This window comes from Pantherophis guttatus, chromosome 4 (assembly GCF_059756535.1).
Source record: "Pantherophis guttatus breed Tessera chromosome 4, ASM5975653v1, whole genome shotgun sequence".
Taxonomy (NCBI): domain Eukaryota; kingdom Metazoa; phylum Chordata; class Lepidosauria; order Squamata; family Colubridae; genus Pantherophis; species Pantherophis guttatus.
The window spans coordinates 95,952,043-95,977,452 of NC_142066.1; the positions used below are offsets into that span (position 1 = coordinate 95,952,043).

A 25,410-nucleotide genomic window follows, 5' to 3' on the forward strand; every position below is an offset into this window, starting at 1 on the left:
TCCTCAGAAGCAGTAATTTGTCTGGACAGGGTGGCCTGTTGTTGCTGGGCCCTCTCAAATTGCTTTTCTAAGGCTTCATGGCGCCTCTGCTCCGCCTTGTTGGTAGTGGAAGGCCTAGAGATTGCCTTGGATTTGCGAGACTTGGATTTAGCTTTCTTACTGCCTGATTTATGCTGAGTGGCAGGGTAATAACAGGTGCCCTCTGAATCAGAAGATAAGGCAATGTCTGCCATGCTGAATGAGGCAGAAGAGGGCAAATAGTAGGCCAAGTCCACTAAAGAGCAGCACCGAGGCTTTCCCCCAAGGAAAAATGCCCACAGTGCAGATCCAGATGAGCAGGGGAGGGGGGCAAATTAGGCTCAGAAACTGCTGAGCTCAAATCCCCAATACAAAGAAAGCCAACTAAACCAGGCAAGGAAGGGATAAAGCTGCCAGGCCTTGGTCAGAATTCAGGGTCCAAAGTCAGTAAGGGTGGTTAATAACCAAAAGCCACCCAGGCGCTAGCAGGCAAAAGCCTCCAGATCCTTTTTTTTTTTTTAAATTTTGTCTCTCCAAAATGGCGGCCGCCACGCTGACAGAGTCCCGAAACAAAGTGGCGGCCGTCACAAAGGCTGAATACTTGCTGTAGCCGATGGGGAGAGGTACTTCAGGAGACGAATCCCAACGATCCGGTCGATGGGCGCCTCGATGCAGGCCGGAAGAAAACGGCGCAGGAGGTGTCCGCCAAACAGCGCTTGTCTCCGCTCGTTCTGTGCGCTCACCAGCTGATTTACAAACATCGGAGGCTGCCCGATGACAGGGCCGGCACTCCGGAGCCGCTCGAAGGACGGAGCTGAGGCGAGGGCAGCTCTAACGCCTCAGCGGAAGGCTAGCCCCTCGCCAGCGGCAACGGAAGCGCGGATCCGCCCAGCCGGGTCGGAATCCAGTATGCTGCAGCCCCGATCGATACGGGGCTAGGCCAGGCGGCTTGGAGCCCCAAGCACGCCGAAGGCACACAGCAAATTAGTAATCCCACGTGGCAGCTCCTTAGTATAAGTAAAGATGTGAAAGGAAAATAATAAATTAAAATAACAAAATAATTAGCAAGGAAGGTAAATGAATTAGAGAGCACTCAAATTGCCAAGTTCTCACAGCAACTGAGTGAGAAAGACTGAAGCTGATTGGTTGAGGTGGGCGTGGCCTAACAATGGGAAGGTTTAGCACTCAGTTCTGCCCAGCAACTAGGAGAAGCTACCCGTCCATGGATTGGAGGAGCAGCGCAATGGAAAATAATTCCATACACAGTAGCACTGGTTTCACTCCGTTTAAGGTAGCATCAGGCCAAGATTTCGTACCGATTCCCGAACTACCTCAAGATGATCCCCAGAACCCCTCCTTGATTGACTGGATTGAACAATTGAGGAGCACTTGGGCAGTAACTCGAAAAGCGTTAGATGAGGCACACCGAGCCCATAAGGCCCAGGCCGATAAGAAAAGGTCCCCAGCACATGTGTATCTTTATCTTTATCTTTATTCAAATTTCTATACCGCCCTTCTCCTTTCGGACTCAGGGCGGTGAACAGCCAAAAAATAAAACATTTTATATACAAAAGTTAAAATAAATTTAAAATAATTAAATAAATTTGGCCCATTAATTTAAAACATTCCAATTAAAACCATATCAAAATTATTTAAAACCAATCATAAAATCAGGACAGCCCGGCTAACTGAAAAAAATAGGTTTTGAGAGCCCGACGAAAAGTCCGGAGGTCTGGGATCACTCGTATCTCTGGGGGTAGATTGTTCCAGAGGGTGCTACCACAGAGAAGGCTCTCCCCCTGGGGGTCACCAGCCAACATTGCCTGGCCGACGGCACCCTGAGGAGGCCCTCTCTGTGGGAGCGAACTGGCCGGTGGGAGACAATTGGTGGCAGGAGGCGGTCCCGTAGATACCCCGGCCCTAAGCCATGGAACGCTTTAAAGGTGATCACCAACACCTTGAAGCGCACCCGGAAGTCCACCGGGAGCCAATGTAGCTCGCGCAGGAGAGGAGTCACATGGGAGCGCCCCGTCGCTCCCATAATCCCCCGCGCGGCCGCATTCTGCACCAGTTGGAGCCTCCGGGTGCACCCCAAGGGGAGCCCCATGTAGAGAGCGTTACAATAGTCCAGACGAGAGGTGACGAGTGCCTGAGTGACCGTGCGTAGGGAGTCCCGATCCAGAAAGGGGCGCAACTGGCGTATCAGGTGGACCTGATAGAAGGCGCCCCTGGCCACGGCCGTCGTATGCCCTTCTAAAGACAGCCGTGTGTCCAGGAGGACACCCAAGTTGCGAGCCCTTTCTGTGGGGGCCAATGATTCGCCCCCAATAACCAGTGATGGCGCCAGCTGGCTATACCGGGACGCCGGCAGCCACAGCCACTCGGTCTTGGAAGGGTTGAGTCGGAGCCTGTTTCTCCCCATCCAGACCCGCACGGCTTCCAAACACTGGGACATCACTTCCAAGGCATCGTTGGGATTGTCTGGGGTGGAGATGTACAGCTGAGTATCATCAGCGTACTGATGGAACTCCACCCCAAAACCACGGATGATCTCACCCAGCGGCTTCACATAAATGTTGAACAGGAGGGGCGAGAGGATCGACCCTTGTGGTACCCCACAAACAAGGCGCCTCGGGGTCGACCGCTGCCCCCGTCAACACAGATTGCGACCGGTCGGAGATAGGAGGAGAACCACCGCAAAACGGTGCCCCCCACTCCCAGTCCCTCCAGCCGGCGCAACATGATACCATGGTCGATGGTATCAAAAGCCGCTGAGAGATCTAACAGGACCAGGATAGAGGAATAACCCCTACCCCGAGCGTATAAATTGTATAAATTGGGTGATAAGGTCTACCTCTCCACTAAGTACTTACAAACTTCCCAAAAGTCTAAAAAACTTGGTCCCAAGTATGTGGGTCCTTTTCGTGTGATTAGATTGATTAATCCAGTAACAGTTGAATTAGAGTTGCCAAAAACGTTGAGACAAATACACCCCGTATTTCATGTTAGCTTGTTGAAGCCTGAACACTCGTCTCCTCTAAGACCGACCCAAAGCTCCCCTCCAGTTCCCATACTCATAGAGGGGGAGCAACATTTTGAAGTTAAGGAAATTTTAGACTCTAGGAAACACCATGGTAAAGTGCAATATTTGGTGGCCTGGAAACACTTCCCTTTGTCTCAAGCTGAATGGGTGAATAAACGGGATGTGCGGGCCCCAAAGAAAGTACAGCAATTCTACACCAAATACCCAGAAAAACCCTAATTCCTGTATATATTTTGTTTTCCCTTTTTTCCTTCTTCTTTTCTATTCTAGGACTAACGTCTTTTCTGCAGAGGGGCCGAATGTCAGCCTCTGCTTTTACTGCTTCAACTGCCATAAGTAACGGGTGGGAAACAGTTAGGGGGGCGAAGGGAGGGAAGGAAGCAGGAGGAGTTTTCTAAGAAACGAAAGTGATTCTCCAAAGGAGCAGTCAGACCAACTGTCATTACATTCCTGATGGATGACGCTGCCAGACGTGATTCCACCTGACCTTTGGGAGACCTGTGGATTGGATGATGGACGATGGACAGTGGGGGGGAGATGCTTTCTAGATGCAATTTCGCACGTTTTGCTTAGTCCCAGGTTTACCTGGGTTGCGATCGCTTCATTTTCAGTAAAAGTACTAATCTCTATAAGAATGGAGTTTGGGTCATTCTTTCCTGGATTTTGAAGGAAGCATACCTGACAAATACCTTAATCATTGCATTACATACCACATTGCAACCTAGAGCAAGCTGGCTCTCATCTATTATATATATATCTATATCTATATAATTCTGACACTAAGTACAACATTTATATACATTGTGGATAGGTGTATATCATCATCATTTTGTATCATTATGGTTTCTACAGAAGCTGTGATATTCTACATACTACATAACATTTTATTAAAATAGCATTATCCCAAATTTTTGGAGTGGGTTAGTGTTAAATTGAATGCCCTTATTGCACACACACCTCTCAAATTTTCAGCCCACTTGAAAATTTCTAAGGGATTTCAGCTCAGCATTTGATTTTGTTTTAAAATTCAAAGTGCACAATTTATATTTAGTAACATTTTCTCATTCAGCATCAGCAAATCAATACTGTATTCACAGCATAAATTCCACAAGCCCCAGCTGAATTGGCCAAAAGGGGTCTCTTTATTAAATAAAACCTTAAGAGTAATTTTTTTGCAATGCTTTATTATGGATTTTACAGTCTAAAATCTAAACTGATTGGTTGAATTGAATTGAATTGAAGATAGCTCACCTAAAAACAAAGCCAACTATCGTAGCAGAATGGAGAGTTCTTAATTCCTGTCCAGGTAAGGAGAGGACTTGAAATTGCCCACAAGAGCTTCAGACATTTGCTCCTCATGAGAAGACTGCAGGTCCATGGTCTCTAGCAGGGCTCTGAGAGACTAGGGAAAGCCACCTTTGCTTAAACTGTGGTCAGTGCCATTATGGACACTGTGGTTGCATATTTCCTTTTCTAATCATTTTTGGAAATTGCTTATTAATTTCTTTTCAGCTATTAAAACCTTGGAATAGACAAGATTTACAGCACCAAAGTGAGTTTCCTTAAATTCATAATGAATACAAGAACTTTAAAAAAAGCTTTTAATTTCAATAAACAGCAAAGGAGTGATTAGAATTCTGAAAATTTACAAACAAAGTAAAGATCCAGATAAATTGAAATAAGAATTTGGAATTAATTTTCAGAATCCTTCCTATAGAAAATGCTTTTGTATTGAATTCTTTTAAAAAAAAATAGGATAGGATCTTGAAGGTTGGATGCTAGAGCATGGATATCCAATCTTTTGGCTTGTCTAGATGCATTGAGACAAGAGGAATTATTTTGGGCCACATATAAAATATATAATTAATGAACATAAATCACATAATAATGTTAAAAGTTTACAATCTTGTGGGGCTACATTACTAGCTCTCTAGGGCCACATGTGACTATTGGGTCAGTTTGGACACAACGACACTAAAGGGACACAGAAAAAAATTACATTACAATTACAATTAAAGAACATTTAAATTTGACGTACTAATACAGAATAAAGCAGAATACTTTAACATTGGACGTATTGAAGGGTATTTGTGAACAGTAGATTCAGAAGTTAGACAGACTATGTTTAAAAGATGTAATGGAAGAGGAACAAGTTATATTAGATAAGATTGAGACTAATCTGAAAGTGAATTTAAAAATGACAGACTACAAGTAGGGTCTGGAAAAATATGCTACACTGAATATACAAATGAAACAACTAATGTCCTAATAATTAAAAGGAATAGACAAGAAACAAACCAAAAGTGTTCTTGATAACTTTCCTATATTGGATTTACAAGAGAGACTTGTTAAAGCTTTGAAAAAATTTGTGAAAAGCATATATTTAGGTGACTAACTATAACCTATATAGTGAGGAAAAATAAAGAGAAAGAAACAATACCAACAGACTTTAGAAGAAGAACATAAAAGACTTGAAGTAGAGCTACAAAAAGAACCACAAAAGGTGAATCTAAAATAGCAAATGGAAATAATTAAACACAAGTTAAATATAATGGTAAAAGAAGAACTGGCATAACAAATTAAAAGAGTAAAACAATTTTTTTTGAAAACACTAAACAAACCCGGAAGATGGCTAGCTTATAAATTGAAAAAGGAGAAAGAGAAGAGATGGATAAGCAAACTGCAGGATGAGGAAGTATATTACAATACCAAATGAAAAATAAAAAATATATAATCCAGGAGTTCTATAAGAAGTTATGACTATGAAAAAATTCCAGAGGAAAAAATAATACAATACTTGGAAAAAGCCAACTTACCATAAGTGTCAGAAATGGTGAAGAATATGTTGAATGAAGGAATAACAATGGCAGAATTAGTAGAGGCGATTAAAAGACAAAAGAATAACAAAATACCAAGTCCAGATGGTCTACCAGCAGAAATTTATAAAGATTTACAAGACACACTGAGCTTGTCAATGTTAGATGTATATAATGAAGTTTTATTAGAAGCCAAGATACCACACACATGCATGGAAGCTAATATCATCTTAATTCCAAAAGAAGACTCAGACCTAACACAGATAAAGAACTATAGGCCACTATCCCTATTAAATGCACACTATAAAATATTTGCTTCAATAATAGCTGAAAGACTCAAGAGATTTCTGAATGAGCTTATACACTCTGACCAAAATGGGTTTTTACCTAAAAAGGCAAATTAGAAACAATTTGAGAATAATTTTAGATACACTGGAGTATTATGAAATACACTGTGAAAAACAGTTGGTGTTGATTTTCCTAGATGCTCAGAAAGCGTTTGACAATGTAAATCGGCAATTTATGGTGCAACAATTAAAATTATGGACTTTAGTTAAAATTAAGTATGGACTTTGGTTAAAAATTTATAAACATGATTAAGACAATTTATACAAACCAGAGAGCAAAAGTGATTGTGAACAGAGATGTGACAGAAAATTTCCAAATAAAAGAAGGTACAAGACAAAGATGTCCATTATCCCCACTGCTATTTATTGTTAATACATTGGAAGTGTTAACTAGAAATATTAGACGGGACCCAGAAATAAAAGGAATGGAAATAAAAAAAGAAAAGTATAAGTTACAAGGATTTTTAGATGATCTAGTTTTTAAACTAGAAAAACCATTAGAAACTGGTCCCAGGTTGATAGGGAAAATTGAAGAGTATGGAGAAGTTGCATGATTGAAAATAAATAAAGAAAAAATTAAAATAATAGTAAAAAACCTTACAGATAAACAGAGAAACAAATTGACAAAGAAGGTAGACTTCCAGATAGTAAAGAAAGTGAAATATTTAAGAATTTACTTAACAGCAAGATGTGCAACAATTAAAGAGGATAACTATACAAATTTAATGCCAACAAATTAAATTGGATTTGGAGAAATGAAAGAACCTACAATTCTCAATGATAGGGAGAATCACTACTATAAAAATGAACATATTACCGAAGTTACTTTTTTTATTTCAAACAAAACCGATAAAATTAAAGAAAAAATATTTTGAAGAATTGAATAAAACAATTTTGAAATATATTTGGCAAGGAAAAAAAGCAAGAATAAAATGTTACAGAAGTCTAAAGACAACGGGGGCTTCAGGCTACCGGATTGGGAGTTGTACTATCAGGCATCTGTACTTACATGGGTGAAAGAATGGATAAACTTGAGGAATAGAAGATTATTATTACTGGAGGGCCACAATCTTCTATTACGGTGGCATGCCTTTCTATGGTATGGAAGGAGTATGGTACATAGATATTTTCAAAGACACTATGTGACGAATGCTTTACTTTTCTATGGGAAAAAATTAAATCACAAAACTATAGGAAAATACCAATTTGGCTTTCTATAATGGAAGCACTGATACATCCAAATGTTGTCAACTTGGAAAAATTGTATCTTATAAAGACATTTTAAATGAGAAAGGGGAACTTAAAACTAGACAGGAATTACAAAATCAGGGGGTGGATTTAGAATGGCGGCTACACTTGCAAATACAATCGAGATATGAAAAAGATGTAAAAACATGGGGTTTCTATAAAGAACCAACAACATTTGACAAGATATTATCAGGGACAGATGAAAAACTGATAAGAAAACTGTATAACTACCTACTAAGCTTTAAAATGGAAGATGAACAAGTAAAAGAAACAATGATAATATGAGCAAAAAACATTAGCTATACTATAGAACAGCGATTCTCAACCTGGGGGTCGCGACCCCTTTGGGGGTCGAATGGCCATTTCACAGGGGTCGCCAAAGCCCTCTCTCGCCCCCCCCACGCCTTCACTCACCCTCACTCTCTGCTCTATTGGATTGCGGCCGTTCACTTACCCCGCCCGCTCCCAATCTATTGCTGCCTCCTGAGTCCCAGCTGATGGCTAGAGGAAAAAAAACTGTTTAAATTCTTGCCGCGGGGCTTCAAAGGCCGCCCTATAGCCAGTGGTGGGACTCTGCCAGTTCCTCCCCGCCCCTTGCCCTGCCCCTCCGCACCACTATTTATTGCCAATAAATAGTGGTGGGCGAGGGGCGGGCAAGCAAGCAATTTAACAAACGGTTCAGTGTTTTTTTGTAATTTTATTGGCCCGGAGCTTCAGCATAGGCTAATTAGCCCTTGATTAGATCAGCTCCCGACTCTCAGCTGATTTGCTCTCAGCTGTTTTGCTCAGAGCTCTGCTGCTTGCTGGAGCAGATTTTTTCCCCCTAGCTATGCTGAAACACGAAACTGAAAGTAAAGCAGGCTGTTGGCTTTGCTGTTACTGCAACATTGGAAAATTAGGCAGGCAGATTTCTTTTCTTTTTCCTCACCAAAAAAGGTAGGTGCAAACAATGGGAAATTTAGGGAAAAAGAGGAGAGTTCAAGATTTTAAAACACAAAAGAAAAAAAGCTCTATTTAGGTTATATTGTGTTGAAAGCAGAAATGGTTAAGTTGTGGTTTGGAGGACTATATGGGGGAAATTATTTGATTTATTATTGGTAAATATAATTAATTGATTTGTAAGAAATTGGATTGCATGGAAATAATTGGAATATTCATGTTCATATTGATTAATATACAAAAAAGGTAGTTATATAACTAATTGATAACTAATTGATTTATATTAAAATGTTGAATTTATATTAAACAACTGTAATATTACATAATTAACCAATGTGAGGATGGATATAAAAATAGATGACAATGGGAAGGGGTATAAGGGGCAATTTGATCATGTGTAGATACATATTGCATTTTGACAAAACCTTTTTTCACTAAATGTTTTATGTTTTGGTAACAGATGTCAATTTGTCTGGACCTAGAACCTGTGAAATGAGATTCAGAAATATAAACCACCGATTCATTGTCTTCCATCACTGTGATCGGTCAGATCGGGTGTGTCCAGATATCTGTGACTAAAGCATCAAACCAAGTTAGAGAATTACATGCATCTGAAACACAAGCATATTCAGCTTCAGTAGATGAACAAGAAACAAAATTCTGTTTACGTACTTGCCAATAAACAGGACATCCATTTAAGAACATCATATAACCTGAAGTACTTTTACGTGATTTCTTATCACTTGCCCAATCAGAATCTGCATAACAACATAATTCTGCATAATCAGTATGTGTTGGTTCTAACAATAACTTCAAATGTTTAGTGTATTTTAGGTATCTCAATAATTTCTTAATGCATGTCCAATGAAACTGTTTTGCCTTACCTACGTGTCGAGATAAGAGATTAACACTAAGTGCAATGTCGGGTCTGGTCCAACTACTAATGTATAATATTGACCCAATGACTGAACGATAAAGTGTTTGATCCTCGAACTCAGGACTTTCTTCTTGTGTCAAGTTATGAAAATCTGTTTGCATGGGTGTCTTTGTTGTGTTAGCATCCTTCATGTTGCAATGATGCAAAACTTGTTCAATTTTATCTTCTTGTGAAAGGCTAAACCCCTTCTGTGTTTTTTCAATCTGAACACCTAAATAAGTGCTAATGTGACCTAATGATTTCAATGTGAAGTATCTCTGCAAAGCTTTGGAAAAATTTCACTCATTTGCTTATTTGGACCAATATAAACAATATCATCAACATAAACAAGAACTATCTCATATGCATTGTTAGATCTTTTTGTGAACACGCACTCATCAGTTTCGGACTTAATAAAGCCCATTGAATTTAGTTTGTCAGTAAGACATAAGTACCACATTAAACCAGATTGTTTCAGATCATAAAGACTTTTGTTTAGGAACCAGGTATCCCCTTCTTGCTGTCGGAATCCTGGAGGACCTTTCACGTAGATCTCTTCGTCTAGGTCTGCATGTAGATAAGCCGTGTCAACATCAAACTGGAAAACTTCTAAACCAAGGATACTTGCAGTTGCTAAAGCAATTTTTACACTCTCAGTTCTGACTGTCGGTGAGTAAGTATTTGTGTAGTCCTCAGGATAACGTTGAGCGAAACCCTGAGCTACAAGTCTGGCCTTGTACAATGACTCACCATTTGGTTTCTTTTTGATTCTGTAGACCCATCGAGTGCCAATGACCTTTTTGTTTGCTGGAGGTTTTGCAGGTGTAAATACTTTAAGTTTCTTTAGACTGTCCATTTCAGCCTGTATTGCCTCATACCATTTGTCTTGCTCTGAATCAGGGAGCTGCTTGATTTGTGTCAAATTATCAGGTGGAAGTGTGACATTGCAAATCAAAGGCAAGGGTGCTTTTGTCAGTTGCCAAGAATATCGTTGTGGAGGGATTCCTTTTGCGGCCCTCTTGGAACGTCTCGGAACAACTGTCCAATCTTCTTCTGCTTCGTCCTCGTCCTCACTTTCGTCGCTAGTGTCAGCATCCGCGGCTTGCGAAGACGGAACATCGGGTTGAGAAGAATCAGTGGAATCTTGATCATCAATCTGCGTAGCATCAGCAGTATCACCTCTAGGAAAATAAACTCCAGGATCATTGGAATGAATCCTGGACCAGTCAACATCTTCCTCAAAATTAGCAGATTGGGAAATCACAATTGCATGTTTAGAGTCAATAAATCTGCTCCATTTTGAGTTATCATCAATACCCATAAATGTCAGTCTCTTTGCTGCTGGACCTCCTTTTCTTCTTTGAGCTAAGGGAATGTTCACCATAGCATATGAACCAAAAATATGGATGTTTTTAAGATCAGGCTTGTAGCCATACAACATGAAGAAAGGAGTCTGATTTGTTACACTGCTCCAAGTACGGTTGACAATGTAATGTGCGTACTTGATAGCTTCACCCCAGTATATCTTATCAAGGTTGGCATCTTCTAGGAGACAATGCATCATGGTTTGCAGTACCTCTCCGTTGTGAGCCGATGTGTCAGGGGCTGAAGTCTGATGAATAATTCCATTCTTACGCATCCAGTCCTGGAAACGCTGAGACATGAACTCGGCACCACGATCACTCTGGATTCTGGCAATGCGAACTTGGTGTTGGGTAGAAACAAGGGTTGCAAAGTCTTTAAAGATCTGAAAAGTCTCTGATTTTTCTTTCATAGGATATACATATCCGTATCTAGAGTAATTATCAACAATTGTTAGAAAGTATTTTCTACCACCAAATGATGGCGGGAATGGACCAACTATGTCAATGTGAACCAAATCAAAAATGCGTGTTGACAGGCGTGTAGCGCGTTTGGGAATGGCTGCTGCTTTGGATTTGGCCTTCTTGCATACAGCACAATCCAAAAACACCTTACACCCCTTTAGATCCAAACCTTTTGCGAACTCCGGCATCTTCCTAAGAACATGGAAACTGGCATGCCCCAATCTTCTATGCCATTTGTGGATACACCTAGAATGCAAAGGTTTACCTGTTAGTGAATTCTCAACATTAACATTTTTATGCGGAACCTCAGGCTTGCTCTGAGCAACCTGTTTACCAATTCTCTTTTTGTTGGCTTTAGGAGCCTTAGGGATAGCAACAGGATCTCTCTCTGGAGCATCTCTATCTGGGCCTGTGCGTTCCCTTTTTGGAGTTTGCATACTTGCCTGTGTTTGTGTTTTAGGCTTTGGCTTTAAGTAATAAACATCACCAATTAATATGGTTTCAGCAACAATATCTCCATCTTTAACTATGTAACTTGCTTTTTCAAGGTGGTGAACTTGGAACTTTAACATTCTAGACAAGTGACACTGACTAAGCAAATTACTGGTTGCTGTTGGTATGTAATAAACATCAGGAATGAATGCATCGAGCTCTTCAACATAAACAGTTCCTTTTCCTTTAACCTGACAAGGATGATTTGAAAAGGAATAAAGTTCACGTAGTTCTGGTTCAGGCTCGTGTATTTCTGTGAAAAGTTCCTTTCTGTAGGTAACATGCAATGCTGCACCACTGTCCAAAGTCCACAGGAGTCGTCTGTCGTACTCTGGTTGAGGTTGTGGATCATTGGTTAAAGCCAATGTGGCGAGTGGAGTTTGTGGATCACGCCGGGGACCACGACGACCTTGTCTACCGCCTCTGCCTCTGCCTCTGGAATCTGTTCCTCTGGGCTGGTATGTGACGGGAGCTGGAACTCGTTGGGGACAATCCCGGGTGGCATGTCCCACACGATCGCAGGTGTTGCACCTTGGCATCCTTGGAGCGTAGGTCCTTCCTCGGAAGGAGCGTCTAGCTGGAGATCTTGATGCGGGTGGTCCTCTCAAATGTGGTGTGGCCAACATGAATGCCTCTTCTTCAATTAAAAGTCTACAGACATTGTCCACTGTGCGTTGAGCAATTGGGACTTGGTTAATTTTTGTAACAGCATCTTTCCATTCATAATTCAAAGAGTTAATGATGATGCTGATCATTTGAATATCTTCAATGTTATGGCCTCTTTCTCTCAATTCTGTTCTCAGACCTTTCAGTTTGGTCAAATGTCCTCCAATTTGTTCACCAGGTTTCAATCTCGAACCGTGGAGTTCAGACATGAGTAAACATGAAGATTCAATTGAGATAGGCCTGTAGCAATTTTCCAATTCAGCCCAAATTTGTCGGGCTGTTGTATTTGGTGGAAAAATGACCTGCAGTTCAGTATCCATGGACATCAATAATGTTGTGCGAGCCCTTATCTCTAAATCTCTTATTGCAAAGTCCCATGGTTGAGCAGGTGGGTTAAATACCATACAGTGACTGCCTTCTCTAAGAAGCAATAGTGTAATCTCACTGACCCAGGGTTTGTAATTGTGTCCTGACATTTTTAGTTTTGACTCACCAGTTAGTGGAGAGACAGAAAATGCCTGGTAGGGAGCCTGCATTTGATACGCTGGCTGTGCTGGCAGAAATGCCTGTGGTATTTGCTGTGCCTGTTGTGGACCTAAAAATGGTCTTGGTTGTGCCATTGGAGGTGGGCCAGGAGGTGGCCCTATTTGCACTTGTGGCTGGGGCATATATGCAGGCATTTGTAGCTGCTGTGGCTGATGCACTGGAATCTGCTGTATTCCAGTTGCCATTAGTGCTTGAGCTGCAATATTGGCATGACCTGCTGGAGATGCAATCATTTGCCTTTGCTGTGTTCCATCTAAAAGGACACCAACACCACCAGGGGGTGTTGGAGTTTGAGCCCGTGGAGACACTTGTGGCGTTTCAGCTTGAATCTCTGAGTGAGTTAGAGACAGGTTTGCCAGGGTCTGCTGTAGTAATTTAAAATGTTCATCTAAGCTCCTTTCTCTTTCAGCTTCCTGTAGTAAATTACTTTCGCCAGCAGATGGTGCTGCACCTTCGAGCAGCTCAGTTTCAAGAAATGATTGCGTGGCAGGTTTATATGTAACTTGATCAGGGAGACTTTCATGTGACGTATGCAGTGCCGTCTGTCTTAATTGGCCTGACACAGAATCCACCAGGGGGAGTGTCTTTGGCTCCGAGGAAGAAGACAAGATGGCGCTTTTTGAAAAATTTAAGTCACGGGATTCTTCCTTATCATGCTCAAGCATAAACAAATCTCTCTTAAATCGAGACAGTTCATTTTCATAATATTTTACATGCTCACGATAGGATTTGATGGCCATCTTACGCTGGGTGAGCTCAGGGCTTTGAGAAGAATAATGAATTACTTCTCTCTCTGCGTGGGGGTGAAAAAGCTTTGCCGTTTGTGGAAACTTTCTTGGCCTGGCACCAAGCACATCGTAATCTGTGGGCTCTGGTAGAATAGATTCATAGCATGCAAATTGAGAAGAAAAAGCTACCAACCTCAGTCGCAGTTCATTATCTTCAAAAGCAGCTGTTCTGATATCTGTCCTTTGATGTGTTTCCGAAAGCATTTTCAGATCTTCTTCACCCATGGCACCTTCTTGTTCCAATTGCGTAGCCGTAGCAAGAGGCTGGAATCTTGAGGGCGTTACTATCTCCTGTTCTTCTTCCAAAGAGGATAAAGCTCTGTGCTTCATTTTTCCTTTTTTCTTCTTCTGTTTCGGCATCTTAGCAAAATAATTAGCGTACCTCAGTAGCTAAAAACTAATTGCCTATGCGCTCTTATCAGAAGTAACAAAACAAGGAAAAAAAGCCATAAATCAAACCATCCTCGTGCTATCAGATGTCAGGGCATTTATTAATCCCATGTTTGGCTCTGGGACTAATTACCCTGGTTTAGAGGAGATGTATCGTGGCTTATTCCAAGTTGCAATAATCTGAAAAGAAACGCGAGGAAAAGTTTCTAATAAAACTCATTTATTTGTTATAAAGAAAATAAAACACCTCACTAACTAAGAAAAGTTAATTGTTACATTTTGGAAGTAATTTGGGCCAGCTGCCTTTCAGCAACCGGCACCCGTGGCAAGAGAACAAAGGAAAGAATGTGAGAAGCAAGTAAAGGAATGTGGGTGGATACGGAAACACGTAGTTTACTGATAAAAAGTTGGCAAAGCGACTTCCTGTTTGCTGCTGGCCGCCGCCAGACGTTCCTTTGGGATCGTCAGCTTCCACTGCCTGTCAGAGCCGCCTTCACAACGGAACGGCGGCTCGAAAAAACTCCGTTCCCATGAGGAAACGGAGATAGAGCCGGCAGGGGTGGGTAGAACTCTCTGCAGAGTCCCAAAAGTTTTTCTTTTACTTTTGGGATGGAGCGGATGAGATGCCCCATATCCCCAGCCGTTGCTCCGGGCTTTGGGAGACCTCTGCTAATGCAGAGCCAGGCGTCAAAAGCAAGCCTGCGAATTTGACAGATTACTCAAGGAAAATGTGAGCTGGACCTGTAATACTGAAGCGCAAGTATTTTACTTATCTTTTAAAAATTACTTAAGAGAATAGAGGAAGAGAAAGAGGAAAAAAGTTTTTTTTTAAAATGGCGTCTGCCGCGGCTGGAGAAGAGTTTGAGAGGGAAAGTTCTTCCGTTTTTTATTATTACAATGTAGCGGAATAAATACCACTGGCTACATTTGTAGACAAAACTCCGCTCCTGTTTTTCTCTTTTTCCCCTGGAGGCCTGATTGTTGCTGGCTGGAAGTCTTTTGTCTTGTTTTTTTTTTTTTTTCTTCTAACAAAGCCTGCTTAGGCGGAAACATGGCACTGAGGCTTGTGAAGTCAGACAAACAAATAGGTGGGGGGGATTCCCCCACTAAGAATTTAAAGGAACAAGTTTTAACTCTTCAGTCCCAGAAACCTGATTTTAATATAATAGAATTTCTCTTAGAGGAGATTGAAAGAAGGGATGAGATTGTGAATCAGCAACTTGAAAAATTTAAGCAGGAAACTAAGGAATTGGTGAAATCCAAGTTTGACTTTTTGCAGCAAAAAATTTTAAAACTGTCAGAATTCATGATTCGGTTGGATACAAATACTAATTTACTAGAGTCAAAAATGGATGAAATTCAAGATAAATTGGACAATAGAATTCAAAAAATTGAAAATGACTTGTTAAATATTCAGGATTATAGTTCAGAAGAAAAATTTAAAATGGATGCTGACCAAAAGTCTGGTAATGTAGAAAATCTGCAACAGAGGATTGAAAAAGAGGTTCTAAAGATACAATATAATTTCACAGAATATGCAATAAGACTTAGAGGTTTGCAGGAAAATAACAGAGATGACTTAAGGAAAATATCTTCTGAATTTCTAGCTGGGATTTTAAAGATTCAACCTGAGGAAGTGTTTTGTAGGATTGACAGAGCTTATCGAATAAACTCCTGGACTGCTAAGCAAAGGCAATTGCCTAGAGATGTGGTAATCTATTTTTCAGATAAAGAAATTAGGAATAAAATTGTGCAAAATTCCTTCAATTCTAATTTGCAATTGTATGGAAGAAAGATTTGGATTTACAAGGAACTCCCACCTAAGATATTAATGGAAAGGAAGAAATTTGGCTTTCTGGTGTCTGAGTTAAAAAGGAGAAATATTCAATTCCGGTGGGACGTCCCAGTTGGTATTATATTGAGATATCAAGGAGAAAGATACCAGTTAAATACTGTTGAAAGAGCGGAAGAATTTTACCAAAATAGGTTGAAAATGAATTTAACGTCTTCAGATATAATACAGGATAAGCAGAAGGAGCTGGAACTAAAGACAGAGACTGTACCAGATAAATTGCCTTTGGATTTATCGGATACCCCAGCTGGATTATCTACAAATTTGAGAGAAGTGCCATCTGATTTTAATGTGATGACTTATCAAGGCAAGGACAAGCATGGAAACCAATTAGAGGATATACAAGGGATAAAAAAGAAACGCGAGACACAAAAAATTAGGATGGAAGTCAAACCCACAAAAAGAAAACAAAAAAAGAAATAGGTTGTACAAAAATAGAAATCTCTAACCCAAGCAACAGTGAAGCCAGTGATTTTAAAATATGAATGATTATGTGAAAACATAGAGGAGGCGACATATTGGTCAATATCATCCTGAGGATAGTGGCAGATCTCTGCATTGCCGTAATTTTGGGACATGGAAAGAGCCTCAAATTGATGGTTTTGAATTATCTACTTTGAAATTTCTTTTTGTGTTGATAAATATATTATAATTATCTTGAATTATAAGGCAAGAGAATCACATTGGGACATGCAGAAGATCGGGTTGTTACCCAATACGATGATGGAAATTAATAATCCTGATGAAACCCACAATTATTATTATATGGAATATAATTATAATGTCACTCGGGTGGTTGTTTTTACTTTTATATATATAAGAAGATGTTTACTACTGATGGGGGCAGATATGATTGGAGATCTTGAATAAACTGTTGCATCAGCAAGCTATGTTACCCTATTATGGATGTTGGTTTTAACAATCCAGTGGAAAGACTTCAAGAAGATATTATATGGACTATAAATTTAAAGTTATTGTCTTTTCTTTTTTTATTTAGATATAATGGAATATATATATATATATATTTTTAAGTAGTGTGGGCAGTGAATTAAAGATATCAAGAATTGTTGTGTATGGTAAATTTGTAAGACAGTGGGTGAATAAGCTAGCTACAGACTGATTAGTTTAAGAAAAGGGATTTTTAAGTGATACATTTAGGGGAGTGGAGGAAATGGATAGAGTGGAATAAATGTTAAATTAGATTTTATGGGGAGCCCGCTTTGAAATGTTATTAAAGTAGGACTTATCGTATAGTTTTAAAGTGGAAGGTGGTTTTGAATTGTTGCAATAATGTATAGATATAAAACACTATTATGCTAAATTAGAAGTTATTTTATAATAGTTATAGTATAATGTGTTTGTTTTTTTTTTGTTTTTTTTCTCTTCTTCTTTTCTGAAATGTATGGATAAAGGGGGATTTATAATACTTTTAGTAAGTAAAGGTCAGTATTTTGAGGAGGGAGTAAGTAATCTGTTATGAATTAGGGTTTTTTTTTGTTACGAAGAAGTCACAGGGGGGGAGGGGGGGGAGGGGGGGTTAGGGAGGGGGGGGAGGGGGGGAAAAAGGGGGGAAAAATTTGTATTTGAAAACCTTTTCAATAAAAAAAAAAAAAAGTTGGCAAAGCTACGGAGAGTCTGACAGTCCAGAAATGATGAGTTCAGCTGGCAAATAAAATAATGCAGTGACAATAGAATAGAAGGGAAAAATTGAATTTGATTAAGATTAGAGATGAGGATGAAGGGTAATATTGGTTTTTTACAAAAATAGATGAGGAATAAATATGGCAAAAAGGAAATATAGAAATTGTAAATTTAATTGAAATGACTAAACACTGTTTAAATTTGTGAACCAGCCAAATACTCTGTTCAAAGTGTTGGAAGAAATCTCCTTCTAGGTTCTGCTCCAAGTGGGGAAAAAGACACTGGAAACATGGAGACTGCTTGGAAAGATGATTTAATGGTGGACAGGATCACATGGCTTGAGTTCCTGAACAGAAAAGGGCAGATACAGTAAATCCTCGGGTTTTTATGCTCTCTCTGGCTCTGCATTTCTTGGGGCCCCGAAAGAGTATCCTGATTGGTTGTCAGACTCCCAGGGGGAGGGGGTCTTAGCTAGCCTTTCTGGCTGATGGTCACATGTGCTTCCCAGGTCACATGTGGTGAGTTTCTGCTGCTATTGTGTAGAGGGCTAATCCTATCTTTATTGGATCTTTGGCAATTCCTACTATAGCTCTGCCTGAAGGAGATAGATCTTTGTTATGTAGAATAGACTGGCCCAGGCCTTAATGGCCCATTGACAAAGGGTGGGGGCAGGAAGATGGGAGCTGCTTCAAGCTAATTCCGTTGACAGTTGCAAAACAAAATGGCAGCTCAGAGCTGAAACTCCGAGGCTAGGAGGGAGATGTTTCGACATTTTCAAGAGTGTGGGGGTCAATTAACCATCCACAGACCCCCCTCCCAGCAAGCTGAGGTATTTTCGGCTCAATAGAGCTGTGGATGGAGCCCAAGGATAAAACCCGAGCCGAGCCCGAAGATCAGCTGTTTGTCAGTAAAAAGACTGAGGGCGGTGGGGAGAATGTCAACATCAAAGCCTGGCTGTCATGACCGGGTCAACCACTGAGTCTAATACAGCTGATGAAATGGTTGGTGAGACGGTGGCAACAGCGACTCCGGATAAGGTGTTGATAATGATGCCTGGGCTAATAGGCGCTGCATGTAGCAACACGGCAGCGATGATGTCTATGGCAAGGGGGGTTACCACAATGGCGAGGGGAATGGCGCTAATGGCAGCGACGGCGACGGCAACACCAGGAGGCTGCAAGGAAGCCCTCGTTGTTAATAGAGGAGAGGGCAATGTTGCAAAGGCTATAAATGTTAGGATCCCTTCAACCTCTAGGGATCTGTTGCACTCCTCTTTCTTGAAACTCTGAGGACTTATTAAACTAATTGAACAAGTAGCCTGAGCAAGGTGATGGATAGGGACTGAGAATTACAAACTGGAGATGATGACTTACTCTCCCCCTCAACTGTCCCTCTCTCCTTTATCAGATCTAGATCTATTACGACCACTCAGCGTTAACTTACAATCTTAGATCGATCTGCAGCTTTATTTACCACCTATTCCCCCAAGATTACCCTGATTATTTAACCCTAAATACTTTGTCCAGTGGCTCTGCCTTATTTTTTGATCTAATCCTCGGCCATCGCTGGTATCAGGACTGGAGGAGATACAGACATTGAGAGTCTTGGAATATGGGGAGATAGACCACCTTCTCTTTGTTTGTTTCAAATGGTTTGGTCGCTGTGAGAGGACGACCCTTTGAGACCTCTACCCCCACCTCCTTTGGATGGACTTACTACAACCACAAGACTTCCCATCGTCGTGAGAGGGCGATGATGTTCCGATGTATTGACATTTGTAACATACTGGTCTCCCTTTTACATCTATTTTCTCCCTTATTTTAAATTACCTGTCTTAACCATCTCTAACACTCTTAGAAGAAAATGATCCTTCATCTCCTTCAATTCGCTCCTATCTTTGATGTATTCAACTGCGGAGCTCCTTGCACTGCGAGATTCCCCCCTCTCGCATGTCTGGCCCTCTCAGTTATCAAGGGCCGCCCTTGAGGAAGGGTTTTGGAACCCTGAGAGGTGGTTTGCAAAAAACCGACGGCTTTGGGGTTTTTTAGATAAATCTTTAAGTTCTATTTTAAGGGGTTCTGGGAGGGATTGTGGGAATGGATCTGGGGGGATCCATAAATCCACTGAAAGGGGTAATGGGTCTGATAATCATGGTGGGGAGGATGGGGACAGAAATCTGACAAGGATGCAGGGAGATGAAGCGATGGGCATTAGTATAGTAAGTGGGAGGGGCAGATATGACGGCTGCAGGGGGCCATATTATGTTTCGGAAGTGCGCACTCGATGTTTACGAGCGATTGCCCACTCTGACCCCCAAAGCACTGCTCGTTTCCCGGGTTGTTCAGAGTCTCAGACCCTGGGTCTACGGCTGATGTTATGTAATGCCAGGTCAGTGGTAAATAAAGCCCCCCTCATTCATGATCTTATTTCAGAGGGGGGTGCTGACCTGGCAGGGATTACGGAGACCTGGTTAGGCCAGGAGGGAGGAGTTCCCCTTGTGGAAATGTGCCCGCCAGGTTTCCGTGCATTCCATCAGCCAAGGGCTCAAGGAAGGGGTGGGGGAGTGGCAGCAATCATTAGAGAAAGTCTTTGCCCGAGGGAGGCCACTGTTCCTCAGATAGCCGGATATGAGTCCCTCCTTGTGAAGTGGGGTTAGGGGATTTAGATGGGCCTACTGACTGCGTACCTGGCTCCCTGCCACGTAACAGCGGTCCTGCCTGAGCTGCTCGACATTATAGCCGGGGTGGCGGTGGAAACCCCCAGACTTATTGTTATGGGGGATTTTAACCTGCCATCTGCTGGTGAGATGTCGGAGACGGCTCGGGAGTTCATGGCTTCCATGACGGCCATGGGCCTGACGCAGGTAGTTCAAGGCCCCACCCACTTGGGGAATCACACTCTGGACTTGATTTTTGTCTCTGATCAGTGGCTGAATGATCTAAGAATAGGGGATATAGACATCAAGCCCTTGTCATGGTCTGATCATTCTCTCCTTCACATGGACTTTCAAGTCACTTCCACCCACCGCAGGGAGACGGAACCAGCCAAATGGTTCCGTCCCAGGCACCTGATGGACCCCGAAAGGTTCCTGATGGAGCTTGGGCCATTTCCTGAGACTCTGGCTCACAACTCGACTGAGGACCTGGTGGTCGCCTGGGACAGGGCGACTACTGGGGCCTTGGACCGCGTCGTGCCTTTGCGGCCTCTGACCCGATGCCGATCTCGTCTAGCTCCTTGGTTTTCCGAGGAGCTGAGAGAGATGACGCGTCGGAAAAGACGCCTGGAGAGTGATTGGAGGACAAGCCGATCTGAATCTGACCGAACACAGGTGAGATCTTATATTAAGACCTACCTAGTGGCGATAAGAGCGGTGAAGTCTAGCTACTTCTCCGCTCTTATTTCATCTGCAGAGAACCGCCCAGCTGCGCTGTTTAGGGTGACCCGCTCCCTACTTCAGGTGGGGGTACGGGAAGATCCCTTGCAGGGTCGAGCTGAGGATTTTGTACAATTCCTGCATGATAAAGTCGCTCAGATTCGGGAAGGCCTGGACTCCGATTGGGTAGATCCAGGGGAGGAGACGGGGGCAGGTCTTGAGAGCGTTATCTGGGAAGAGTTTGACTCTATGGCTCCTGAGGACGTGGACAGGATTCTGGGCAAGCTTAACGCTGCCACATTTTATTGGACCCGTGTCCCTCCTGGTTGGTACCGGCCTCCCGGGAGGTTACACGAGGCTGGCTCCAGGGGATTATAAATGCTTCTCTGAGTGAGGGTGTCTTTCCCGCCGCCTTGAAAGAGGCGGTTGTGAAGCCCCTCCTCAAGAAGCCTTCCCTGGACCCAGCTATATTATCAAATTATCGTCCAGTCTCCAATCTTCGCTTTGTTGCGAAGGTTGTTGAGAGTGTGGTGGCGCGACAACTACCCCGATACCTGGATGAAGTTGTCTATCTGGATCCGTTCCAGTCGGGCTTCAGGTCATGATACAGCACAGAAACGGCACTGGTCACATTGGTGGATGATCTCTGGAGGGCTCGGGACAGAGGTTGCTCCTCTATCCTGGTCCTATTGGATCTCTCAGCGGCTTTTGATACCATCGACCATGGTATCTTACTGCACCAGCTGGAGAGGTTAGGAATAGGGGGCACCGTGCTTCGGTGGTTCTCCTCCTTCCTCTCTGACCGTTCGCAGTTTGGGTTGGCAGGGGGACAGAGGTCGACCTCGAGGCACCTTATTTGTGGGGTGCCGCAAGGGTCAGTCCTCTCACCCCTTCTGTTCAACATTTATGTAAAACCGCTAGGTGAGATCATCCGTGGTTTTGGGGTGAGTGTTCATCAGTATGCTGATGACACACAACTATACATCTCCACCCCAGACCACCCCAATGATGCCCTTGCTGTGATGTCCCGTTGCCTGGAGGCCGTGCGGATCTGGATGGGGAGAAACAAGCTCAGACTCAACCCCTCCAAGACCGAGTGGCTGTGGCTTCCGGCGTCCCGGTATAGTCAGCTGGTACCATCACTGACAATAGGGGATGAGATCTTGCTCCCCACAGAGAGGGCCCGCAACTTGGGTGTCCTCCTGGATTCACGGTTATCTTTAGAAGATCATTTGACGGCCGTGGCCAGGGGTGCCTTTTATCAGGTTCGCCTGATCCACCAGTTGCGTCCCTTTCTGGATCGGGACGCCTTGCGCACGGTCACTCATGCCCTAGTTACCTCCCGTATGGACTACTGTAATGCTCTCTACATGGGGCTCCCCTTGAAAAGCACCCGGAGGCTCCAACTGGTCCAGAACGTAGCCGCGCGGGTGATTATGGGTGCAGCTCGTTACGCCCATGTAACACCTCTCCTACGCGAGCTGCACTGGCTCCCGGTGGTCTTCCGGGTGCGATTCAAGGTGTTAGTTATCACCTTTAAAGCGCTCCATGGCTTAGGACCTGGGTACCTACGAGACCGTCTTTTGCCACCAATAGCTTCCCACCGACCAGTTCGTTCTCACAGGGAGGGACTACTCAGGGTACCGTCAGTCAACTTATGTCGACTGGCGACTCCCAGGGGGAGGGCCTTCTCTGTGGGGGCTCCAACCCTTTGGAATGAACTGCCCCCGGAGATACGGAATATCCCTGATCTCCGTGCTTTCCGCCGTGCCCTCAAGACCCTGATGTTCCAACAGGCAGGACTAAACATACAAACATGCGAATGATTTTTTAAATGTTATCTAATTCTGGGTTTTATTTAATCGACCAAACTAAGTAACAATTTTAATTAGCAATTTTATGATGTTTGTGTGTCTATATTTTTCTTGTCTGTACACCGCCTTGAGTCCTATGGGAGAAAGGCGGTATAGAAATATAATAAATAAATAAACAAATAAACAAATAAATAAACAAACAAACAAATAAATAAATAAATAAAAAAACATGCTTATCCCAAGGAAATATAATATTCTGCCTTTTTCATATTTCCTAAAATATTTCACTCTTCCAAGAAAGGGGTGGGTACTAACTTCCTACAAAAGAAAATATATTGTATGTTTGTATGTGTGTTTCTAATTATTGCTATTTATTCATATTTGTTCTCTTTTATTCTTTAAAGTTTAACAATTCATTCTTTATCTTAATATCTTTATATTTGTTTGGGGTTGGCTTTTTTCCTTTCATCTTTTTTATTGTACAGCAATCTTTCTCCTCAAACCTACCATCTCTCTCTTTTCTTTCCTTCTTACTTTCTCTTCCTTTCTCCTTCTCCTCCTCTCTTCCTCCCTCTCTTACCCTCACTCCTACTCTAATTTCCCTTCCCTTCCTTCATCCCTCTCTATTGCTGCATCCTTTTATGCATATGGACTACTCAGAGGGCTGAAAAAGTTATTTTTGACTGGTCCTCGCACTTTTGACCAGATCTCGAATTTACGACTATCCTCACATTTTATGTTTTTTGCCCTATCTTATCACCATGGTGAAAAGAAGCAATTGTGAAATGAGTGACATGGTTGTTAAGAATGCTGCACGGGCACAAATGTGAGGTTGGTCATAAGTGTGAGGACCAGTCAAAAGTGCGAGGACCTGTCAGAAATGACTTTTTTCAGCCCTCTGAGTAGTCCCTATACACATAGCCATGGCCACCTGGTCACATGACCAGCTAGCCATGCCCATCCAGTCACATGACCTCCAAGCCACGCCCACAGAACCGGTAATAAAAAAATTAAGAACCCATCCCTGGTTGGGGGTCACCACAACATGAGGAACTGTATTAAAGGGTCGCAGCATTAGGAAGGTTGAGAACCACTGCTATAGAACTAGATAAATGGCAAAAACTTGGGATAGAAACTATAAATTGACAATGGCCACTGCGTACAGTAGAACCTCTGGTCACAAATGCTTCTGACCATGACCAAATCAGGTTCCGACCAAAAAATTCAGTTTTTTTTCCTGGCCAATTTCCCCTTCCGTGCCATTTTTTTTGTAAGTGTCAAATTTCCAAAATTAGGTTCGGGTTACAACAAAATCAGTTTGTGACCAGTTATGGAACAAATTATGGTCGTGACCAGAGGTTCTACTGTATAAGGAAAATCTTTATAAAATGTTTTATAGGTGGCATCTGTCACCAGCAAGATTAGCAAAAATGTTTAACAACGTGTCTGCCAAATGTTGGAAATGTAATCAGACTCCAGGTACCTATTATCATATGTGGTGGACATGTATGAAAGCAAGAAAATATCAGATGAAAATATACACATGGCTGGAAAAGATGACTAAACCATATATAGACTTAAAGCCAGAAATATTTTTGTTAGGTATAATACCAGAAAGTTATGATAAAGGGACTATACATTTAATGCTACATGTATTTACAGCAGCGAGAATTGTATTTGCACAATATTGGAAAAATGAGAACACACGACCACATGAAAATATAATTCAGAAAATACTGGATTGTGCAGAGATGGATAGATTGACACTAAAACTAAAAGATAAAGGAGATAAGAGTATTATTTAACATGGTTTTATCAATGGTTAGAGATAAGAGGTAGAAATTAGATGAAGAAAGAGCATTGCTATGTGTAAGTAAAATAGGAATATTGCTTTATAAGTATGTTAATAGAATTAATATCATTAATCATTAAGCTAATATAATTATAAATATGGTTATAATTATTACATGTATTATTATTATTAGTATATCTTTTTTTTTCTGCTGTAAAATGAAATGCCCGGACAACAAGTTGTATTCAAAATACTTATAAAAACATCCTGACTTCAAAAAACAAAAAGAAAGGGAAAATTTGTGAAAAGGGACAAGAAAACTTAAAAGAAATAAAATTCTAGAACATTATTCAAAAGAATCAAAGAACAAGATAGTTAAAATAAAAAGAATTAAAAATTGCTTTATTTGATCAGGACTAAAACAGATATTATCTCTGGAACCCTTAATGAACTTTTGGTGATCAGGACTAAATGATGAAGTTTTAAGGAGTTGATGATAGATAAAATATGAGCTATGGGAAGAAGAAATTACTTGTTGTATTCTTTAAAAAGGTAACTATAATTGTTTATACATTATGATGGAGAAGAAAATGTTTTTAAAATATTTTTCCTTACTATATTGTTATTTTTTCTTTCTTTCCTATACTTTCTATTTTTTCTTTTTATTCTTTTTTTAGTTATGTTTTTATCTTTTTAATTATGTTTAACAAAACTACTATAAAATATAAATTGATAAAAATGCCAATCCATCCCTAGGAATAATGAAATATTCTATTTAATTATCAAAGTTATATCCCATCATAATCATGTAAGATTCTTGGCCGCTGATAAAAGATATGAGCTCATAAAAAGGCTTTGATGGATAACAACTACAGGAATCTTTATATCTATAGTGAAGACCAC

At 41.5% G+C, this 25,410-nt stretch overlaps 1 protein-coding gene across 9 annotated transcripts in view; it reads right to left on the reverse strand.

Annotated features, from left to right (window-relative positions):
- The window catches only part of ZDHHC3 (zDHHC palmitoyltransferase 3), a 156,860-nt gene that overhangs the window by 125,568 nt on the left and 5,882 nt on the right, over window positions 1-25,410 (reverse strand). The window lies entirely within an intron of this gene.